Source organism: Oryx dammah, unplaced genomic scaffold, assembly GCF_014754425.2.
Source record: "Oryx dammah isolate SB20612 unplaced genomic scaffold, SCBI_Odam_1.1 HiC_scaffold_2, whole genome shotgun sequence".
Taxonomy (NCBI): Eukaryota; Metazoa; Chordata; class Mammalia; order Artiodactyla; family Bovidae; genus Oryx; species Oryx dammah.
Window position 1 is genome coordinate 99,556,044 of NW_024070186.1, and position 6,000 is coordinate 99,562,043.

Sequence of the window (6,000 nt, forward strand, 5' to 3'; positions counted from 1 at the left end):
TTATATTCTAGTTAAGGAGGCAAAACATATCACACAGAAGGCAATTAAATGACAATACCAGAAACACGGTGGACAGTGTCAACTGAAGTTAAATGAATTCAAAAGAAACAGATAGCTACTAAGCATAGCAAAGTCTTCGTAGAGAAAAGAAGCTGATGCTTAGAACAGAAGACGCAAGAGACCAAGACTTTTAGGAAACAATGAGTAGACCAGCCTGGCTGTTGGCAGTACAAAATGTCGTGTCTGGGGAAATATTTGTGTTTGTAAGTGCTTTGTATGACCTTTGGACCTGGGGAATCTCTTCACGGCTGCTCCAGCAAAGCGCAGCCGCTGCTTCTTACCTTGGATGAGGGATATCACCTCACCACCGCCCCTCCTAACCTTGAACGTGGAATAGCTCCTCTAGGCCCTCCTGCACCTGCGCAGCCACCGCTCCTTGGACCTGGGGTTGCTCCTCCTGGCCGTTCCTGCGCCGTCGCAGCCTGGCACTCTCGGCCGCTGCCCCTGACCTCGGTCGTGGGGTAACTCCTCTTGGCCGCCGCCCCTCGGGCATGGGGTCCTCCCGGCTTCTGCCCCTGACCTCGGACGTGGGATAGCTCCTCTCGGCCGCGCTATGTGCGCCGGTCGCAGCCGCCTGCGCTATGTGCTGTTTAGACAGGGTGAATTAGACCTGACCCCTGGCTACAAGACTTTCACAGTCTAATAAATAAAAAGATATGGCAGGGTGGGGAGCAGAGAAGACTAATCCTGTGTGCTAAGAGAAGATTGTATGAGCACAGGCTTCAGCAATACGTGAACCGTGAGCTTCCAAATTTTCAAGCTGGTTTTAGAAAAGGCAGACAGAGATCAAATTGCCAACATCCTCTGGATCATCGAAAAAGCAAGAGAGTTCCAGAAAAACGTCTATTTCTGCTTTATTGACTATGCCAAAGCCTTTGACTGTGTGGATCACAATAAACTGTGGAAAATTCTGAGAGATGGGAATACCAGACCACCTGAACTGCCTCTTGAGAAACCTATATGCAGGTCAGGAAGCAACAGTTAGAACTGGACATGGAACAACACACTGGTTCCAAATAGGAAAAGGAGTACCTCGAGGCTGTATATTGTCACCCTGCTTATTTAACTTATATGCAGAGTACATGATGAGAAACGCTGGGCTGGAAGAAACACAAGCTGGAATCAAGATTGTCGGGAGAAAGATCAATAACCTCAGATATGAAGATGACACCACCCATATGGCAGAAAGTGAAGAGGAACTAAAAAGCCTCTTGATGAAAGTGAAAGAGGAGAGTGAAAAAGTTGGCTTAAAGCTCAACATTCAGAAAATGAAGATCATGGCATCTGGTCCTATCACTTCATGGGAAATAGATGGGGAAACAGTGTCAGACTTGGGCTCCAAAATCACTGCAGATGGTGACTGCAGCCATGAAATTAAAAGACGCTTACTCCTTGGAAGAAAAGTTATGACCAAAATAGATAGCATATTCAAAAGCAGAGACATTACTTTGCCAACAAAGGTCCGTCTAGTCAAGGTTATGGTTTTTCCAGTGGTCATGTATGGATGTGAGAATTGGACTGTGAAGAAGGCTGAGCACCGAACAATTGATGCTCTTGAACTGTGGTGTTGGAGAAGACTCTTGAGAGTCCCTTGGACTGCAAGGAGATCCATCCAGTCCATTCTAAAGGAGATCAGTCCTGGTTGTTCTTTGGAAGGAATGATGCTAAAGCTGAAACTCCAGTACTTTGGCCACCTCATGTGAAGAGTTGACTCATTGGAAAAGACTCTGATGCTGGGAGGGATTGGGGGCAGGAGGAGAAGGGGATGACAGAGGATGAGATGGCTGGATGGCATCACTGACTCGATGGAATGTGTCTGAGTGAACTCCGGGAGTTGGTGATGGACAGGGAATCCTGGCGTGCTTCGATTCATGGGGTCGCAAAGAGTTGGACACAACTGAGCGACTAAACTGAACTGAACTGAACTGTATGACCTTCAGATAAATTTTTTATCTCCATTTAAAAAACATTAATTGTTGAATACCACTTCCTATGACAAAGATCATATTTTAAAATAGATTTAAAGGCTAACTGTAAAAGGTGTTTGAAAGAATTATTTGCAACACAATGAATATCTTTACCTTGGGAAAATGTGTACAAAATGATGAGGAAAACACTATGATACCAACAGGCAAACTTATGAACAGCCAATTCAGGGAAAAGACAATACCCAAAATGTGGAGAAAATAAAAAAAGCAAAACTAAACAACAACAAAGAATTAACATTTTTTAAAGAACTATTTTTATTAAATGGTAGAATTATTTTCTTTGAAATAAATAAAAATAGAATGATACTTGTTTTCTCATATTTAGCCGGTAGATAAGCAATTTGTCAACAAAAGTCTTAAAAATGCTCACACAGTTTGCCTCAGTGATTTCTCTTCTGAAAATCAATCCAAAGAAAGTAATACAAGCTGTACAAGTAGACAAATGTGCAAAATGTCTAATACACTACTATTCTAATGACAAAAAATTTTAAATAGCCAAAGTGTTCAACAATGAAAAAGTGTATAATTTCACTACAGAACATCCATGAAACAAGGAGTGTCATACTACTATGGTTGAGTAGTTCAACATAAAATGTAAAAGCTTAATTCAAAACTGTACATATAACATGTTTAGTGTAAACAAGGCCAGAAAAGATAAATCCAAATGATGTAATTAAGAAAGGGAGACTAGGGATGGTCTTGTTTACCTCTCTTATTTTATGTGGTTTTATTACTCATAATGAAAAATATGACTGTAAAACCATTAAGAATTATTCAAATATAAGTTACTTGAAAGTTGTCTGTTGTCTTTTGTACCACATTTTACACTCAGAAATCCATATTGTTAGGAAACGTGGAAGTAAAAGTGTTCGTTGCTTAGTCGTGTCCAGGTCTTTGCAACTGTAGCACGCCAGGCTCCTCTGTCCATGGAATTCTCCAGGCAAGAAGACTGGAGTAGGTTGCCATTCCCTTCAGCTGGGGGATCTTCCCAACTCAAGGATAGGACCCTGGTCTCCTGCATTGCAGGCAGATTCTTCACCATCTGAGCCACCAGACGGTAATAGCCAGAGCCAAAACTCAGTGAGTGATAATGACTCCAGTCAGTTATTCCCACAATGGCAAACCCTCCTCCTGCTAGTCCGTAAACTTCCACACCCAGTTCAACAGACCCCAGGGGTTTCTTGGATTCATACTCCCAGTTTAAATCATGCTACCACCCCTTATGATGACAAGTGATTCACAGTCCCTTGCTCAGCTTCTTTCCTTGGTGTCATTAATAATGACCGTATATTTCTTGTGGAAATAAAACTGACCCTCCAGGACATCCTATTCTGGGTTTTGGGTCAGTGTTGAAAGAGTCGAGTTCTTTTGCCTCTGATTGTTTTCTTTCATTTCCATTTCTTTTAGAAATGTTTTGACAAGGCTGTTTAGAAGACTGGCACCTGTACTAGCCCTGCTGTCATGAGATGCCTCCTGTTTTTGAAGCACCTTTCCCTACCTCAAGAGGGAGCAACTTTGAGCTGAATCCTATGCGGATATTCTTGGTGCCACACTGAAAGAAATTTGGACTTTCCAACTGTTTCATTCAAAAAAAAAAAATATATATATATATATTGCAAAATTTCCTGGATTTAAAATATCTATTATTTAAAATATCTAAAACACCCCAGAATATCTTAGGGTAAGTTTTAATTTTAGAACCAGAAAATAAGCTTATGCTACCTGGATTGTTTGTATATTACTCTTAGAAAAAAGTTGTTTGATTCACTTTATGAAAATTAAATGCAATTAAAAAGTATTTTAAGTGTTGCTCTTGAACCAAGTGTTGATTTTTGTCATTCATTCAGTGAAGTGTCCTTGCATTTCACTCATCCTGGAAGCCCTCAGTGATTTAAAATAGCAAATAGAAAGGATTTAACCATAGAAAGACTTAACCATGTAAGTTAGCCTTAAATAAAACTTTTCGTGTCCATTTTGTTCATGATTATATTTACAATAGGCAGCACATGATTTTTAAAAATAATCTTAACATTGAAGAGATATTGTATTGCTTCTGTATGCTGTTACATAACAAATGCTCTACAGTTATAAACTTATGTAATCTTCACAGTAATCATATAAGGTAGGTACTATCATTTCCAATTTACAAATGAGTAAAGAGTGAATTCAGTACTTTGTGGAAAACCTCATAGCTAGTAAGAGGCAGAGCAGAAATTTGATAACAAGTCTACAATTAGTGATTGTACTATATACACCTCCAGTATGGTAGGTCCCAAATAAGTACCTGAAGAATTAATAAAAATTTAAATATATATCTTCACAATCATGCCTCCGTCCAGGGGTTGGGAAATGTTATTCCAAACTTTGTTCTTGCTACAACTGGTGGTAGGCACATTTTTCAAAGAAGCCAAGTGTAGAGATTCCATTCATAAAATGTGCTTGTGGAGGAGATAGTTTGGTTTGTTGCTGTTGGGAAGTCAAATCAAACTGCTATTAGACTTCTCAGGTGGTCCAGTGATTAAGAATCTGCCTGCCAATGCAGAGGACGCAGTTCAATTCCTGGTCTGGGAAGATTCCCCATGCCACAGGGCAATTAAGCCCATGCACCCCAACAACTGAAGCCTGTGAGTCCTAAAGCCTGTGTTCCACAACAAGAGAAGCCACCACAAGGAAAAGCCTGCACACCACAACTAGAGAAAGCCCCATGCAGCAATGAAGACCTAGTACAACCAAAAATCAAAAAAAGAAAAACTGCTATCACTTCTCTCCAAAACTCACCTCAACAAGTTTTTTTTCCAGTGATAGTTACATGACACCTGTTTTAATATCTGAAGGACTTTTTTATTACTGAGATGTAGTTGATGTAGGATATTATATGTTACAGGTGTACATCATAGTAATTCACAATTTTAAGGTTATATTTCATTTTTAGTTATTATAAACTGTTGGATACACTTCCTGTATTGTAGCTTATTTATTTTTAAATATAATAGTTTGTATCTTTTAGGCCCCTACCTTTATATTGTCCCTCCCCTCTCCCCTGCCTCACTGGTAACCACTGCTTTGTTCTCTATATCTGAGAGTCTGTTTCCTTTTGTTTTTATAGTCACTAGCTCATTTTATTTTTAGATTTCACATATAAGTTATATGTATTTGCCTTTCTCTGTCTGACTTATTTCACTTAGCATAATACCATAAGGATCTTATTAATGAGTACCCTTTCCTGAATTCTGAACCAAGTGAAAATTAAGACAGAGGACTGAGGCAATTAGAACCTAAAACAAACATATGCCACCCTGCCCTCCCCCCACACACCTCTTTATTAGTGACTGAATTGACTTACAATACATGGTTGCCTTTTGACCCCCAGATTTGGACAGTTTTACTACTGTGAGCATTTGTCATTAAGCTTGCTACATAGCTGAGAACGGCAAAAACTAAGGTTTCTAAGGCTGAGATCACTCCCAAAAGAAATCATAAAGAAGGGGCCAAACAAGAACATCTAGATTCTGCTTCCAAATTCAACCTTATAAGCCACTCCACCTCAGCAGAATGAATGAGGCTGTGGTGACAGGCCAGGAATGTTAAGGCAACAGAGAGTGAAGCCCTTGATCTGGAACCAGACACCAGGCGGGAGAAGGGCTGTCCAACGGTAGTCACCACTGAAAGTGAGAGCAGTGTGCACTAGACACTCTTCTGAGAGCTTTGCCCTCATTTCAGCTTGGGCAATCACTACACAAACTGTGGGGGGTAGGCACTAGTAATGGAGCTTAAAGAATTCAGAAAATTACTCAAAGTCACAGCGAGACGTGAGGACACTTGGACCTACATCCCCCAAATGAATTCAGAATAATTTACAATGCTTTTTAAGTTCTCTAGATTTTATTTTGGAAATCTAAGCCATTGGAGAAGAGAAGGACATACTCCACAAATATTAGTAATTGTCAATGTC